Genomic DNA, 19,218 nt, shown 5'->3' with positions numbered 1-19,218 from the left:
GATAGATTAAAGATCATGGATAGACAAACGGATGCAGGGATGATAGATGAATGCATTATGGATGGTTAAAATATGTCTTAGATGGAGGAATAAAAGATCATGGATGAATAAAATATGGCTATGATGGATGGATAGATAGATTAAAGACTGGACAGATGGATGGATGATGGATGATAGATGAATGGACAGATGGATGGATTGATCCATTAAAGATTTGATAGATGGATGGATTAAAGTCTGGATGGATGGATGAATGGATTAAAAATTGGTTGGATTGATTTGCCCAAGGCACTAAAAATGTTTAAAAAAAACCATATGTATACTTGTATTTTAACCCAAAGCTGCTGTGATTGGAGAAAGAAGCAGCGTGCAGCTCTGGGCATACAAGTGAAAGCGAGTACTGGTGTCCTGTTACCAAAACAAAGCGGTGATATAGAGATGTTATTTCCTGATTGTTTCACATTAGTTAAAGAAGTTAGAAACACACCAGCACCTCTGCACAGACATGAAGGATTAAGTTTGATAAGGATGTACCTTTCTGCTAACTATTGTGCTATGTTTGAACTATCCTTAAGACAAGTTAATCAAGCACATTTTCTCCATACACCATGATCCAAACCCTCGAAAAATCCTAAACCTCTACAGCCAGACTTTCTGCCTGACAACAGTGGGCCCACATCTCTCCTGCATGGATACAAAATGATCACATTTACCTGAAAACTCCAGGTATTTCATCCTTCTCATGGACATAATTCTCAGGGTTATTGGGTTTAAATTGTACATATACCCCTCACAGATCTCCCTCCAAACGGCTGCTGGGGCCTTTTCTACCGCTGTGACGGCGTTAAAGAGCACTGTGAGAGGAACTCGTCATTTCAGTGAGCCGTGACAGTCAGGCAGCAGACGGTGTCTCGCCGAGTAAAGCTGGATGCAGCTTTCATCTCTGACAGCTCCAAGAGTTTAGTCCTTCGCTGCTTAGTCACAGAGATGTCTCTGAGCTGGACGGTATTATAAAAAAATCTCACAAACACGTACACAGACGTTTATGTAAGATTTTCACAAGGTTTTGGAGAGCTGGACATTTTGATGGATGAAATTTTCTCCTCTTAGAATCAGAGCTGGTTTTTTAGGCATGTCCAGAACAGAGCTAAAGAAAAGATGGACATCTGAGCTGAATATGATTGACTCAGATAATTTCATCCTGATGAAGGCCATGAGCTTAAAAACATGTCAGAGTTTTTGCACTTCTATGCTTTCTTTTCCTTATGTTTCCGCCTTTTTAGGTGATTCAGGTCCAGATCTTGACATTCATGTATTTAACTAAAAAACTGCAGAAAACATTCAATGAAGTCCTTTGAAGGGCTTTGAGAGGTAGCTGGCTGCAGATCACTATGGTGGGTTGCTCTGGGTTCATCTGTTGCAGACCTCGACTGTGGGGCAGGACATGCCGGATTATCCCTTGCCGGGTTTTGTCCTTCGTTTGTGGTGTGTAATTTTTAATTTTATCCCCCTCCCCTGGACCCTAACCTTTAAGGTTTGGATGCCTAAAACTAACCCTCTTTGCGTTTTCCTTAGTTTGTGGTGTGCTCAATTTTGTATCCCCCTCTGTAAAATTTAATTTTTATTCATAAAATGTCTCACCGGCCCATGGTCAAAGTCACCCCATTGTAGAAGTCTTGTAAAAGCCACACCATAGAGGTCTGCAGCCAGATCCCATGTTGTCAGTCTAAAAATTTCAAGGATTTTGTCATGGACAACCGTTTTAACACAAGTAGCAATAGATTTAAAGCCAATGTATTTAAATATAGAGCATAAAGGCCTTTTTGACCTGTAAAGATGATGTACTACTCATAGCCTTTATATTTATCCAAGTCATGGGATATATGCCATGTCCACTGGGCAACACCCCATAAATGTTGTTTGGCAAAGGCAGAACCTTTCAAAATAAAACATGCAGGGCGATTGGATAAATGTTTTGTCACATTCACTATGAGTAAATTTGGAGCAACAAAACACATGATGAAACGTGTGCTGCCCTTGCAGAGGAGTAAACTTCATTACATGAGCCCTGCGATCAGGCATTGTCATGTTAATCCTGGATCCACTATAAGTGGAGCCAGTTGGTGAGTTTTATTGCCAAAGCTGGCCAGGATAAGAGCAAAAACATATTTTTCCACTGCTGTTATAGCTGCATCCATGCTAATCTCTTCAATGGCTGCCATTGTTTACAGGCTTGCAGTTGGTTCGGATAAAATAAAAAGGCAGAAACTTGGGACTCCCTCTGACCTTAAAAGTGGTCTTAGTATTTATTTATTTTGTGTTCTTGCAAAGTAATTCGAAGATTAACATAGGGATGGATTATACAAGTTACTTTCATTCTAGCATAAATCTATACTAAAAACTACGGTTTTAGTTTAAATTGACCAGTTTTAGTTTATATTTTACAATAAAGGCTAAAATACATTGTTTGACAACATTTAAAATCTTTCTATTTGTTTTTATGATCCCTTAAGGGTCCATGACCCTCACTTTGGGAACCGTCACCTGCTCAAAGCTACCGCCTCTTTCCTATCAGACGATGCTGATTGGCTCGGAACATTCTCTGACCAGTACAAGCTTTAAAATCTGTCCGGTGACAGACATGGAATCTGGATAATCGCTGCTCCCAAAGTTTATCTTCTGGTGCAATAAAGCCTAACTCCCACTAATGTTTGGCAAACATTATTCTTTTTTGTCTTGTCAGAAATAACATTAGAAATGGAAAAAGAAACACTTTTTTCTGCAACAGCTACACTGACAAACCATCATCACTTTTTTTTTGGCTTTATTCCCTTATAGCTCAACGGTGACCACCATCATTTTAGTGGCTCTATCAAACATGGCAGACGTGTGATATTTATGATTCAGGAACAGAACCAATGATTTTAGATAAACTGACATATTTGGGTAAAGACTTAATATTTATTTGAGATTAATCACACACCCAGTGGTTCTAGATTGATTGTATGAAGGCTTCAATCCAGGGATTTTTGTAAAATATGCATAAAAAGGCACTATTCATCTTTTTTTTTCTGTCATTTTATGTTTTTGTAAACTCAAAAGCTTCCAAAATAAAATGCAAGGGCTCTTTGCGAGCATCACTGTGACACACTTTGCTGTTGAAAGCGAATTTTTGTTGGTAAAAACAGGGAGAGCGAGGTCATTCAGAAGTGTAAAGCTCTAGGGTTTTTCCTTTTTAAAAGAAGACTAAACTTTTTCTGTCAGCATAAAGAAACTTCAAAGCTACTCTCCGTCTTTGATTTCCTGTTGGTTATCCACTTTTTATTGCTGGAGTTTCAGACAGAGACGGAACACCTGGTCACCTGTTGAATTTATAAGTTTCATTTTATTCATCGACTCCAGTCCGAATCATCATGGATATTCACCTTTATGTTCTACAGAAATGTGATGATGAAGAGCTATTCTGCATCATCTGTCATTTCCACATGGTCTGTATCAGCAATGTTCAGGCCTCTGATTTGCTCTGACAAAGAGCACAAAAAAAATCACAGGAGATCAACCAGTTCAGACGAGATTTGCAAAACCATTTAATACAATGTGTGTCAACCCTGAAAACAGCAGATTAGTTTGCCTTTCTGTGGTTTTCCACCTCAAGATGTCTTTGCACACCAAGGGCAACATGACTAAATGGCACGAATGTGCAATGATTCAGAGGCACACCTTCCTATTCACATAAGGAGAGTCGTGATTTCCTGAGTAAATTATGTTCAGTCTAAAAAGAATTTAGGCTGTGAAAGTTGTATGTGTATTTTGCACTATTCTCTGTTAAACTAGTGTTGCAAAGCACATGGATTGTCCAGATTTAATGTCTGTAATCAGGCAGATCCATCTTGCAAAGCATCAAGGTAACAATTTATTTTAGTGGCCCCTAATAACCTGATAATTTATAGTAAAACTTGGTAACTATCTAGTACTTTCTCAAGAATAAGGTGGCAATTACCTTGTAAAAGCTGGAACTTAAAAAGTTGAAAATCAGAAGGAAGTATTTACCTTGTAATGTACTGATACATATAGATTTAAGCCGAGCCAACTTTTTCTGGAGGAAATAGTCGACTCAGCTACTTTAATTAAGCCAACTCAAATATCTACTTCTTTTGGAAAAATTTTCTGCCAACTTGAGATTTTTAGTTATGAGAACATCATGCCAACATGAAGTATCAAGTCTGGTTCCTCAACTCAAAAAAGCTGTGAAACATATCTTTTTTTATTTTGGGCAATCATATGTTTGAACATTGTGGATATACTATATGAAACTGTTTATCTGCTGGGTCAGGTTACTGGTGAATTGAGACACAATAGAGCAGAAAAAGGTTTTGTTGCTCTTTCCTCTTGGCCATGAATAACGGACCAGTCAGTGCCATTTTATTTCACTGACATGATCAATGCCAAGATCCACACACAGCTCTTTGGAAAAGTAGGCGAGCCCTCTATTCTCTAGATATTCTGCACAAGACGTGCATATCATATATGTGAGGCACGCCACTCAGACAGGCAGTATAAAAGGCCTGACTTGTTAACATGCAAAAGAAATGGAAATCAAACTGTTTCGCAGCCATGTGTCCAATCTTAAACCAGATTTACATTGCTTTATCACATGGGCATGTGGCTGTCCACCTCCTGTGTCAAGCTTTTAATAGGGTACACAATATATGGTAAAAGACTAAAATAACTTAAAACTGCATGATGTTCTTTCCATTCTATAAAACTATTTGTCACTAGTCAGTGTCCTGGAGAGGAGGATGTTTTTGCTCCTCTGTTCGCCTCAATACTCTTAAATTTGAAAGAACAAGGGTTTTAATTGTTCAGAAGTGTGCCTGTCAGAAGCAAAACTTTGGAAAAAAATGGTTTGAAAAAATATCAACTAAAACTTCACACGGCAAAATCACATTCCTGGTGCAAAGGTTTGCCTTCACTCACTATGGGCTTGGGAAAAATTCGTGCAAATAAACATCTGAAAAACTTCAGCTAGGGGAAGGTCTTAACTTCTTTTGTCCATGGCGTCAGGCTATCTCTGTGACCCTGTGAACAACTGATGACCTGATCTACTCTGTGTGGACTGATGAATTTTGACCACAAAATGCCTCAAGGGGCAACATACTGCTGGTTAGTAAGGTCAACCTGCAGAAGATAAAGTTTCCATGTCATGGATGAATTTCACAAAATGTGGAGGAAAAGCTGTTAAAAGTGGCACTGACTTTCTGCTGGAGAGCAGCTGGCAGACATCACTATTTAAATTAGCTTTAAGTCTCTGTAACTAAAACTACGCTTACTTTTTGTGAGTTTGTATTGTTTAAGTTTGATATTTAATTTGCTATTATCTTGTTTTCCTTTCAACCGTTGACAAAAATTGTTATTGACTGATAACACTGATAAGATACCGCTGAGTGGAAGCAATTTAAAGTGATAAATCTGTATCCAGTGCATGTCCCTCTGTAGACACAATTACCTTCCAGAAAGCCGAGCTGCTTCTGTATTTGTTCTCTGCTCTCTGTCGTCTCCTCTGAGATAGATTTCAAAGGCAGAAAAGACTGTGGCTCCCTGTTGCTACAGGTTACACTGCTGTGATGAGACGAGCAGAAAAAAGCTCTGAAACAGGAGCTGAACTGTGACTTTTCTCAGAGGAAGAAAACAAATCTTCTCTTGCTAAGTGACCCTGCGGGCGCTCTCCGCCCTCACAGCTGGGCCTCGCTGTAACGCCGAGACGAGGCCATCGCACAAATGTTGCAGGATTCATTGGATTTTATTTGTGCAGCCACCTGCAGAGTTTCACACAAACACGGGGACAAACTGATTTATAACACACAAACAGTTACGAGCACGGTGCCAAGACAGGGAACTCTGCAATCACCATGACAACAACAGCAGACTCGGTCTAATCTTTTTAACTCTGCGGTTGACTCAGAGCAAAGGGATGAACGTGTTCACACACTGGAGCAGCTAAACGTGCAGATACCCTACTGGTCTGCATTTCTGCCCAGTCAGCACTAAAGGTGAGAAATAAAGCAGACAAGGATAACAAAAACAAAAGATGTAGTTCCTCTAAAGTCCACTAGAGGCTCTCTCCTTTAGTGAGTCACTCACATAAACTGTATAATGTGTTTGAAGCCATCTTTTGAAGCCAATCTCATTAGCTGCCATATTGAAAATGCAGTCTTAATCAGTCCACACTCGGGGATGCATTTTTTAAAAGATGAATTTCCCTTTAAAATGACGCCACATTTGTAAAGAACATGCATTTGTAGGATGAGCAGCAGAGCTGAGTATGTGGGTTGTGCCCACGAAAAATTAGCCAACTCATCTCTTCCAAAAGCAGTCAGTACACTAAAATACGGAGTACTATTTGATCAACCCTCTTTCATGTCCATTTTATTCTGCTGTTTCATGCAGGGACATGGACTTCGAACTAGCCATGGCTAGAAGTCTTGCATACATCGCATTTGGTTGCACTGTAATTAAATGACAAATAATCTTATAAATAGATGAATAATAACATATGAGCCATAACTTGTAGGAACTTACTTTTTTTCCCTCTAGAAGCCCCTATTTTGCCATCCTTGTGATGCTATCCACACCTTCCTAGCCCTTACAGTATCTTTTCTAGTGAGCCTGGAACTTGCGTGACCTTCCGGGGTCTTTAAAGGGGACATATTTTAACTCCTTAAGACAAATTTATTTTGGTCTCAGAGGTCCCCAAAACATGCCTGTGAAGTTTGTAGCTGAAAAAAAACATTCCAGTATAGGATTTTGTATGTCTAAAAACCCCTCTGTTTCAGACCTGTTCAGAACGAGCTGTTTCTGTGTCTGTGGCTTTAAATTTTACTGAGCTGTCTGACTCCACCCCTGCTAAGCCCCTCTTAGCTGCCAGCTGAGAGAGAGATCAGGAGAGGAGGGCGAAACTTTCTTCCAAAAGGGAAGGGCCAACCAAACCTTGGGGCGGAGCTAACTCCACACATGACATCATGAGGGGAAAATCTGAGAATGGCTTGTTTCAGCACACATTTTCTGGGAGCTGGAGAAAGGGGGGTAGAGTTTTCTGGTACTTGTGGGGATTGTGGACAGGCCAGGGGCACACATTTTTGTTAGAAAAGCCTGAATTGGGGATTTGTGCATAATATATCCCATTTAAATATTGAATCCAAACCTGCAACTCTGAAATCGAACATCTTTTTATCCATTTTCTGATCCATTTTTCAATTGTTTTTTCTGCTTGCTTATTACTAGCCATTGTTTACTGTGTCAGGTGTAAAATCTTTGAGTATGTTGTCTCCAGCTTGACTGTGTACAACAGGACTGATGTTTTACAAACTTTGTAAGTCAATAAATTCAGATAGACAACATGGTTGGAAAATATTGTTTGATGAGGATGAATAAACACTGGGACTTATTCTTTGAAACTTAGTGATTTGTCTTATTTCTGATAAACACTGGGTGGACTAACAGTGGAGCAGTGGGTGTAATTTTTGGTAACTGCTTGTTGCCTAATTGTATTTTACTTCATAGTTTCAGCAACAAGGTGTTGCTACCATGCTAATTCTTCAACAAACATTTGACAAGAGGAACGATGTCCTTTTGTGACTAAACTGAGACAACACTGTATATGATAAACATATTGGCAACCAAATTATAACTAAATCTTTTCCCCCTGTTCGGTTATGGCAGCAAAGAGCAGTACCAGTAACATTCTAGGGGTGTAGCCAGTGGTAGCTAGGGCCAAACAGGGCCCCCTGGCATCCCCAAAAATCTGGAAATGATTGTCTATTTGCCTTGTTAGCCATCAAATCGAGCCTATAGCGTAAGTTCTGGCGCTGCCATGATTGAGATCAGCTGATCTCACGCAAGCCCTCGTCAGCTGACAGCCAGCTGATTTGCTCCTAATGGCTAATCGCTACCATGCTACCTAATGTAAGCTGCTCTTAACTGGCCACGCTCTGCTGCTCTCTCTGCAAGCTGTTCTGGCAACCCTCCTCCACCCCAGCTCCTCCTTCATTCTGCTTCTGACTTAATGTCATTCAGTAGCAGTGATGCTGCTGATGAAACATCTACCAGTCTGTTGGCTGAGACAGGGCAAGATTTTTGTTTCATAGTCTGATATGCCAACATCATATTAAGCAAAAAAGTCATTTGGTCCTGCTATTAGGCAGGCCCTGGTCTAAAGCATATTCAAACACACGTTGGACAAAACATTCAGTTTTATTTACACTTCAGAGGGCCGTTTAGAGGATATGTTAATATTGTTTTATCCAGCTGAAGTGAAGTGCAGCCATGTTCCATGAGGCTGAAACCCCCTGCAGAGCATCCACTTAGCACTTCAAGCCTAATTATCAACACACTGCTTTAAAAAAAATATGTTTGTGCACCATTAAATATAACCCAATACACACAAACACAATTTCAATACAAGCAACAGCACACAAACATGATTAAATACAACCAATGACCCACAGACACAGAGGAGGGTAAATTATGTCTCATTTCACAGTCAGAGAAACAAACAGAAACCTGTCAGAGCGCTGAAGGAGGATAAGAAAAACACACTCTATTGTTTGATAAAGGTGTGAGCGAGCTCCATGGTGAGACGGCGGCGTGTTTCCTGCTGTGTCGGCAAAACAGAAGGCGACAAAGACAGAGGTGACAGCAGGTAAGGACGCTGCTGATTTAATTTGTTTTGAACAGACATGCAGCCTCAGACTGAGAGCTATTTATAAGCAGAGGGCAGCCGTTGACACATGAACACACAGACACCCACACAGTGATGTCCCATGCCGGACAGGGCCAGGACACTCTCATTCTCCCGCCTCTGGTCGGGGTCACGGCACCGGTTTAGCTCAAAGTTTTGTTTTACGGACAAAGGCGCCAACCTCCCAGGAGCTGTCAGCTGGTTTATGAGAGAGGGAAAAATGTGAAAGTTTTCAATATAAGCAAAAACCACTCAAGATCTAGACCAAAAAGATGCAGATGTTTAACCATAATCACCTTCTGAAACTAAATTAACTCTGTTCTTTCTTATTTATATTGTATAAAAGTATCACGGGTAAGGTTTCTTTTAGGACAACATGTATACTGCATGTTGCATTTTATGTGCAATACTCCCTCAAAGATTTGCACCACATATGACTTAAAGCTTTAATATGCAAAGACCACTGTAAACATGTATGGCTTTAAACTTGAGCTGGGCACATGCACAAAGATAATCTTGATGATTTTTGGCCTGATTCCTCCCATCTGACCAAAGTTAGTAAAGGCCTGATTATCAGATAGTCCTAAAGATCACCTGGCCAGATGTTCCTGTGGTGTAAGGTGTGTTAAAAGGGATTTTACCTGACCTGATCTGCTTGGAAGACGATCAGAGCTGCTCCTATTTCAAATCGAATCAAAACATGATAGTGGTCCAGAAAAACTAATGACGCAAGGAGACATTATATAAAAGTATATTGCTGGTGTTAAACCTGGAATCAACTGCCTTTAAATTTGTACAAAAAATAATTATGTGCAAATTAATTGCACAAATAAAGCACATGTGGCGTGGAACAGCCTTTAAAGTAAATGATGGCCACATTATATTCACAGCCTGTGTCTACTTCCATTGTTATTTTTGCCCCTTTTCTTTTAGCTCTTTTCTGATTGGTTGTTCTCTAAGAATGACTCTCTCCTCATCCAGCCTGTACATTGTCAGGTCTCCCTGGGTCTTTGCACACCGAGTTGTCTTTTCGTATAATTTTTTGCACGACAGAAAGCAACTCGTGTTGTGCTAATTCGAGATTCAGATCAGTGCCTGATGCTTCCTCCTCTCTCCCTTCCTTGCAGTGAACCCTGACTTTAAACACTGATTTTTTTATGTGGATATCAACCGTGGTATACAGTATAACAGATAAAGGCATACGTTTGTAATCACAGCCACCTAACAGAGACTGAATTTAAAACTTGATTTCCATCTCTCCATTTTGGCTCAGTGCTATGACACATGAGTGTGTGCTGTATGAAAATCTCTGACAGGTTGGGTGGATACAGTTTGATTTTTCTAGAGGGAGTGATGGAGCCACAGGCAGTTTGCCACATTCTACAAACTTGGCAATTTTTTTATTTGAGCACAAATAAAAAGCAACAGACTCAGTGTGCAAAGTTTTAGTGTGTGACATTTGTTCGGATTACTGATCCAAAAGTTATAGACGCAGTATGTGAAGACCTTAATGTGATACTTAGTGAAAACGTAGTCATTCTCACTATCTCGTCCTGTAGCTCTCTTTTCATACTTTTTCACTGTGTTTATTATGTATTATTTTCTTTACCCCATTTTGTTTCTAAAGGTTCTTTTCATGTGTCACACTTTTACACGGTTGTGACATTTTTCAAACCTGCAGTCTTTGGCCAGGTGGTTTTCTCCACTGCATTTGTAACATTTTCAGATGTCAAACTGGGGCTTTGGTCATATGTCGCTGACCTTGTTCAATGATCCCACCGTTCTGTTCCATTTATCAGGTTCTTTCATGCCATGTAAATCCACAACATCGTTGTTTGCCACCTCTATCGCTTATGCAAACTTGAGTGATTTTTCAAAAGTCGGTCCACCCTCCAACAGTAGCCTCTGCTGTATCCTGTCTTCATTTATGCCACAGATCACACATTCTTTCAAAATCATTGTTAACAAATCACTAAAACTTCTAACCTTGCAAAGCAGATAGATTTGCTTGTTTCCATGTTTTTCACAGGCGAATCCATCTTGCAAAACTCTGATCTGAACAGGCTGGGTCTTGTAAGAGAGTGACAGGACCAATCAGCATCGTTTGAGGAGAGAGAGACAGTACTTTCGGGCGCAGCGGAGTAGAGGCCGGTGCAACTATGGTGGCAGAGATTGGCATGGGTGCTGCTATAGCATAAATTTTCTAATAACTTGACGACATTTCTTTGTTAAAGTAACAAAGAATAGCGTTGAGTTCTTTTCTTTGCAGAAGCAATGTCTTTGCCCTTCTCCCGACCGGATTCGTCAAGAGTCTAATTGCCATGTGTCTTGTTGCTCTGATTGGCCTGTAAAGATGTGGCAGACAGAACCTTCATCCAGTCACCCTCTGAGTATTTTTTTCAAAGGCTCTGCCCTTTCCCAAACATCATCTATAAGAAAATTTCCAGATGGATGTGTGTCAGGTTACAAAGTTACAGTCCTGCGCCAGCTTTCCCAGCTCTGACACCCACACTTTGCATAAATCTATGGTGCCCTCTGGTGGCACTAAGATGGAATAACATTCCACAGTGACTTCATAACACAGGGGAAGTCCCCAAATGTTGATATTTTTGGATTTTATAGAAAATTGGTACATATTTATGATTTTTTTTATGGCACCAGTTCAACACAGGTACAACCAATACGTGTTCTGATAGGTATCAAGGACACTCGGAGCAACAGTGTGGCAGGCAAATCTACACAGACAGATAAGGCGCCAATTAGAGCAGTAACATGATGATCCATTTGGATCACACTTACTGGTGTGGGGTAGTTGTGGGCGGTAAACCAGTATCAATTCTGCAAGCGTCTCTGCCGGCCTGTTTTGGGCTTTAACACAAGCTGTGAGCTGAAATGGAATGAGTCCATTTGTCTGTAGACCAGCACTCCAGCACTGTAGCAGCTTAAGGAGCTGTTTTACGGTGTGTTTTAACTAATGACTCGCTTGTTTTAAATCCGTGATGATTCAAAGACGAGGGCTATGGCATCAAATGAGGACAGAGAAGCAGCTGTTAACAGTGCCCTGTACACTCACTGTTGCTAAAGCTAAGTTAAATCAGTGATCAAGATGCTTACCAACAAGTTCTCAAAAGTCCACTGTTGTTTTTCTGCAGCAGTGCTTTTATTTTTAACACCCACATCAAGAAATGTGGAGTTGTCAGTAGCAGCTTGTACACCCAACAAAAGAGGAATTTCTAAGATCTTCTGCTCAGACATTAGTTCAGTATGCCATTGCAAGTTTGTTTTAGGGGGAGAGGGGTGGTAGTCATTTAAATGTGTTATCCTTGAACTTTAGAGATTGTATAACATTATCTGAAAGAGCAAAAATATGCTCCCGACCATATCACCCAGCTCTATAGCAGCATCAGCCGTGTGGCAGGCATTGTCCAGGACAGTCAGTAAAGACGGAGCTGAATAAACTGAAAACTTTCCACATTTCAAGGGATGTAAGGCAGAGTTAAGATGGACATTTGCATCACCCAAGTGCAAAAGTTGAACCTTGCCTGACTTTTTCCACCATGAAATGTCTCCAACAGTGTCTGGAGGATGAATTTTAGGGTAATGAATGTGATTTTCCCCCCTAAGATTACTAGTTATGTAGGCTGGTGGTTTGCTCTAATTATCTCTTTAACTGTGCAGCAGTTTGTGACATTATAAGCTGCAGTATTACCCAGACACAGATTGTTTTTATCATCAACACCATCTTTGAGCACTTGTGTTTTCCACAAGCCAACATGCAGCTATTTGTACCCCACCGTTATCAAACATAGGGCCCTGATGTGCGATTTGATGTTCCTTAATGAATATTTTAGCTTTCTCATTGATTGTGTGAGGCTGATTGAAGGTGTTTAAGGAGGAGGAAGAGGAGGAACTTGGCTGTATTTTTCCTCCAAGGTGTCAATGAACTAATAAGGATCCTCACCAGTTTGTCTTCCCCTGCATGTTTGTGTATCCTCAGCTGATGTTTACAGGCTTGAATCTCAGCGTCTCCATTGTCATGATAATTGGAACAAATCATTTGCCGGCTGCGCTGTGCCGTTTTCACGTCTGAATATGAAGCCGAGCTGCGCCGCTTGTTTGCTTTGTTGTTTTTTTTTTACGAGCTGCTGCATCTTCTCTGTGCGGGCTTCGGCCTTTGTATCGACTTTTCCTCACAGACAGCTCCTCTGAGGACGCCACCGACGCTGTGATCAACGGTTATTGAGCGGCTGTAAAGCACCGGGTGCAGCATCCTCAGGGAGAAGACGTCTTTAAAAGGAATTATTGTGTCTGAGGTGTTTTTCTGAATGTCTCTGATTACTTCTGGAAGTTTATGTCGAGGACAACAGGACGGTTTTTCTTTGGTACTCTGAACTACAAATTCCCAACATGAAAAACAGAAAATTCACCCAAACACATCCTGAAATACTGTTTAAATCTTTGGTGAAGCATTTTGAGTTTATCTAGTAGCACACTGCCAACCAACTTGTCACTGTGCAGATATTTCAAACCATAAAATCTGCAGAGAGAAAGAAATCAAGGTTGGGAAAGGAAAATGCCTAAAAGCTGATGCAAAGAAATGAAAAAGTGAAAGTGAGAAGGAGGAGTCTTTCCCCCTTGAATGTTTAACCCTGCCATTGATTCGATACATCAGATTGGTTTGTATATGAACCTGCATTAGGCTTTTGATACCATAGATTGCAGATTGTTATTAAGGAATTAAAGATGTTTGGGATACGAGGGATTGTTCATTGTTTATATCAATGATATCTGCAATGTTACGGAGTTCTTTAGATAAGTAACATTTGCAGATGATACAAATTTATTTTGCTCAGGTAAAGAACTTTTGTGTGGTGTAGAAAGGGAGCTGGAAAATCTCAAAACTTGGTTTGATGTGAATAAATTATCTCTAAATATTAAGAAAACTAAATGTATGTTTTCTGGGGAATTTAAAGGAAAGTGATGCTAATATTAAAATAAAATCTGTAATGTTGACATTGAAAGAGAGTTTGAGGCCAAATTTCTCAGGGTTGTAATTGACCAAAAGTTAACATGGAAACAACGTATTGAGTACATTAAAGGGAAAATTTCAAAGTCAGTTGCAATCCTGTATAAATCCAGAAATATATTAAATTCTAAGGCTTTGCATTTAATTTATGACTCACTTATTGTTCCCTATATATCTTGTCGTGCGGAATTAAAAAGACCATAAATTCAAGAATAAAACTGGGAAAATGAGCTGTACATATCATCAATAAGGCAGATTATTACGCTCACATGAATCCACTTTTTCTAAATTCTCATTTTAATAAATTTTATGATTTTTTCCACTACAAAAAAGTGCAAATGAAGTTCACAGCAAAATCAAAAACACTCCCTGGCTCAGTGCAGAGGTTCTTTTCAATTCAGGAGAGTCCATATAATGTCAGAGGTGTTTTTAAATTTACTATATGAAAAGCTAAAAAAGGTATGAAAAGGAGATGTGTTCTATTGTTGGAGTTAAATTCTGGAATGATGCCAATATAAATTTAAAAACATGTAATTTGCTTTTGGTTTTCAAGAAAATGATTTGTAATTTATTTTTTAAGCTAACAAGCGCTAAAGTTGATTATTGTTGTTTCTTTGTATTTCTGAAATTTGGTAGCTTAGGACAGGCTTTAAAAGCCGTTTGCTTCTTCCTATGCCTTTTCAGTCATTACTCAACACATGACTTTTGATTTTGTTTGAAATGTCTTTACTGTGTAAAATGTTTGGAGTTGTGTTATGATTGAATAAATGAATCTAAACTAAACGTCCCCCCAGAGTTCAAGCAAAACATATCAAGCATTCCCCAAAAGTTAGAACAGTCCATACCATAAATCAAACGCACCACCCAAAAAACGTTCAAGCAAAATCAAATAAAATTTTCCGTCAAGTTCAAACGGTAAATACATCAAACATTCTCCAAAAGTTTAAACAATCCATACCATAAATTAAACACCCCCCAAAAAATATTCAAGCAAAATCAAATCAAGGGTACCCCAAGTTCAAACAGTTAATAAATCAAACATATCAAGCTAACCTGACATGTTGAAATCTTCCATATACAGCTTTTGGGAACGTTCTGTCACATTTTTACAGGCCAATCAGAGCAACAAAACGCGTTACGAGGTGAGCCCCTACGAGTAAACTCGATTGAGAACTGCATAGCGCTAACCATGGCGACTGTAGACAGTACATGACTTTGGCCGTTTTAGAAAAGAAAACAACTCAGTGCTTTTCTTTGTTTTGCTATTAATTAAGAAATTTCATCAAGTTCTGAAAAAACTGGAACTTTAGCAGGATCCACGCTTATGTCTTCCGCCATAATTGCACCAGCCTCTTGTTGCTGCTTGCTTACATCACGACTCCGCCGCACCCGAAAGTACTGCCCCTCGACACTGATTGGTCTCGTCACTTTCTAACCGGGCCCAAACGGTTCAAACGGAAGCTTTGCAAGATGGATTCACCAGTTCCACACCCCCCCGTCTCACCACTGTGCTGTGCAGCAGGAATCACCTGTCTGCTACAAAGTCCAAAAATAAGGGCAGGGGGGCTCTGACTGGAAGTGCAGATGAACAATTCCACCATAAATAAAGATTTAATTTGAATATCACTCATATTTAAGGAGCAGTCAATACAACTAAGACTGCAGTTCACCCGAATCATCTGGAGAGATCCTGAAACAAAGCAGTATTCCCTCTTTGGCCCAGTTTTCTTGCACAGATGTCAACACAACAATCAAACTCTGTTTGAGAACAAAACAAGTGAGCCAAAGTCTCTTAGGAGGGTTAGAAAGTGAGCTCCAGGGTTTGCTTTCAATCAAAACCCTGAAGCAGTTTGTTTGCAATGAGAATGCAATAACTCATTGTCTCATTAAACTCCTGTAGTGTAAGCAGCAGTAGCAATACAGCTTCCAGACTATTTTAATTACACCTGATGATGAGTTAATGATAGGAATCATAAAAATGATACGAAACTAAGAGGATCTTTGCACTATTTTGTGCAAAAATGCGGTAATTAGCAAAAAGAAAAAGTATATCAACATGCAAACATTCCTCAAGATTGTTCATATTCCATGTTTGTCATCTGGAGGATCCGTCTCTCAAAGCTTCAAGCTGATACTCTTGTTCCAGAGAGTGACCATGGTGGCTGGTAAAGAGATCTTTCTTTTGATTAAGTACGTCTTATTTTACGATAATTTGGGGCTCTTATTGAATCAAATTTCTTAACTGGGGAGAAAAGTGAGGAGACACACTGTGTTTTTCACATGACACACTTCTTGAATTCCCTTTTCCTCCATCTCTCTCCCTCTGTCGGTCTTTCTCTGAGACATCCATCACCTGGAGACACATGACTCCAGGTTTGGAGTGTTGTGTGTTTTTTTGCGTGTGTATTGTACTAGTGTGTGTCCTCCGAGCAGAAGAGCTGTCAGTGGAAAAACAACCTAAATTTCCAGGCCGAGCTTTCTCCCAGCAGCAGGTCAGAGAGCTAATTTTAGCACAGCATTTGTCAGTGCCACCACACAGAGCTGATGATGCTGCACATTTCAGTGGACCAGTGTTAATGAAAACGACTTTATAAATCAAGGAAACAACAAAAGAGGAGAAGGGAAGTGGAAACATAGCCAGCTGTGAGGAGTGAATGAGGTTTAGAAGTCCGCATTTTACATTTATTATCAAATGATAAAGTTTATATTTACCTTATGGGCTTTAAAAACATGGGGCTTTTACTTTCCAACTGACCAGTGGCTACAGTCGGAGTAAAGGTGACGGTGTAGATCGACGTTTTGACTTTCTGTTGATCTGCTGGATATTTGCTCAACCACTGATAGCTCTACTATGTATAATCCTACAATATCTGATTAACACAGCTGGTTCTATAGAGAAAGACCTTAAGAATTGTCTACTCCACTGATTTATCACAGATGAAATAAAGAGCCTTTGAAGATCAACTTTATTTCTGTTTGGTTGAATACAAATTTATTTCCATATGTTTTATTAAGCGAACATATCCAACACTATAACAGTTTATATGATATAATATGAAATTCAAGAGATGTGCTGCATGAATTTGTCACATTGAAAAAATTAACTGGAGGTGATGACAGTTTCAGTGGTGTTAAACTCAAGCTGGCTTAAGTAAGGCCCCATTCACAAGGAGACGAATTCAGGAGTATAAGCAAAAGTTTTTTGTTGTATTGGCGTTTCATCCACACGGAAACAGTGTTTTGGGTGACTGTCAACGATACTTTTTGAAATCGGGTCCCAGAGTGCACAAATCCATAAATGACTCCCGTTTCGTCTCCATGTGGACAACCAACCGCATCTTTCTTGAAACGATTACGTCACACACAGCGTAGCTCTCTTAAAACGCCTGCGTGGGTCCGGCCAAAACAACAATGGTGGGTTACAGGGTTGTGTTTGTGCTGCAGAAGCTACTGAGCTTGTTATGGCTTTCACAGCAAAATCTGATGCTCCTTTGCCACCACCGCGAAATGCACACACCACATGTTATTAAATCCAACGCGGAGAACAACCAGAAGGGCAACTAGAAGAAAGTTTGTGTCAGCTTTCTGTGATCTTCTTCTCTCTTTTGGTGCATTACCGTGGCAGCAATACAGCACCACGTACAGGCTTGGCATATGCACTACAGCATTTTCAGTGGTTCCATGCTTATTTGGATATGTCATGAAATCTTTACGGAAAATGAAACGGCGATGTATTGTTTTCGTCTCCATGTGGAGGGGCCCTGGGACAGCTGGGGTATGTTGGTCACAAATGAATCTCTGCACTGATGGAAAAGAACTGATCTAAAGCTTTGCATGAACAAAACTGACATCTATGCAGTTTCACATCCATCACATCCATCACAGACTGTGATTTATTGATATCAATGCATGTATGTTGGATTAGCAGCATTGGTGCTAGCATCCTGGCAAGCACGTACTTCATTTTGGAACTGAGAAATGTGTCAAGCTACGATTGGGTTCTGATGTTCAAATTATTTATTCATGCCACTTCTTCACCCTTTTTCCAGCACTGTTTTTATCCATTTTGCCACAGTTGTTTGCATTGTTCCATTTTTACCACTTTTCCCAATTTTAAACCCCCATTTTTTGCCACTTTTAGCAACCCACTACCTTTGACCATTTTTACTACTCATTGTGCCACTTTTTTCTAACCCATGTTTGCTGCTTTATCCCTTTTTGCTTCTTTCAACCTATTTTTTCCACTTCTACCCAAATTTTGCATTTTTTCCCCCACTTTTTAAGTGCTTTCACCTATTACTGTCCACTTTTAGCCAATATTTAGCCATTTTTGACCATTTTTGGCTGCTTTGAACCATATTACTGCCCATTTTTGCCATTTTTAAATACTCTTAACCCAATTTCTCCACTGCTCAACCACTTCTCACAATTTTAGCACCCATGTTGCCACTTGTAACCAATTTGTTACCACTTTAAACCCAGTGTTGCAACTGTTGGCCATTTTTTAAAAACACTTTAAACCGATTTTTGCCACTTTATTTATAACACTTATTTGCTGCCATATCCCTTTTTTGCTTCCCTCCACCTATTTTTTTTAACCACATTTTTAACACTACTTTTCACTAAGTATTCCTGTCATTGTTTGCCACTTTTAATCCATTTTAACTGCTTTTCTCCTTTTTTACTGGCCATTCTTGCCCATTTTTCCTTTATTTCGGAATTATTTAATTATTTTTCCCTTTGAGTTTTTTCAACTCTTTCTACTTTATTCACTGGTACCCTGACGTTAGTGCACATCATGGCTTAGCTACGATTTGCTTCAGTTCATTATTAAAATAGGTTATCACAGACTAACTATGGTGGACCAGGAATTTTTGTTCGGCTAGGCCCCAGGAAGCACCCCCCAAATGGGTGGCCTTCTCCTGTTTTCATCCCTGGCTGAGCAGTTCTGTTGTGTAATGACGGTGAAATCAGTGCATCCCTCTGTATGGTGTCTTCTCTGTCTTGGCTTTTCAGAAGCCTCCTCAAACCTGGATCCTTGTTTCCTTCAGGTGTTTGTAAGGGGCCTGGAGATCCTTCATCACATCTGGTAATGATGATGCCTGTAGCTGCATTTCATACCAGTATAATCATTTAATGAGGATGCTAGGCACAGCCAACTGTGTAGATTCTAGTTTGATGATCATATTTGTGCTCATGCTCTGCAGCCCTGCAACCACCTCAGACACTGTAGACATTTTTCCACACATTTCCACTCTCAGACAGACAATCGTAAGCCCCTTGGCAGCTTGACGACACACACCTCGACAAAAACACACACCAGTCTGAGAGCTGACGAAATGGGTGAAAAATGTGTGCATGTGTTACAGTAGACGACTTCCTGCAGCATTCTTCACAGCTCTTTCTGGGGCGTCTCTTTTATTATGACACCGTCTATCACTTTAAAAACACTGAG

Source organism: Cheilinus undulatus, linkage group 23, assembly GCF_018320785.1.
Source record: "Cheilinus undulatus linkage group 23, ASM1832078v1, whole genome shotgun sequence".
Lineage (NCBI taxonomy): Eukaryota > Metazoa > Chordata > Actinopteri > Labriformes > Labridae > Cheilinus > Cheilinus undulatus.
Note: the sequence above shows the minus strand (reverse complement) of the source record.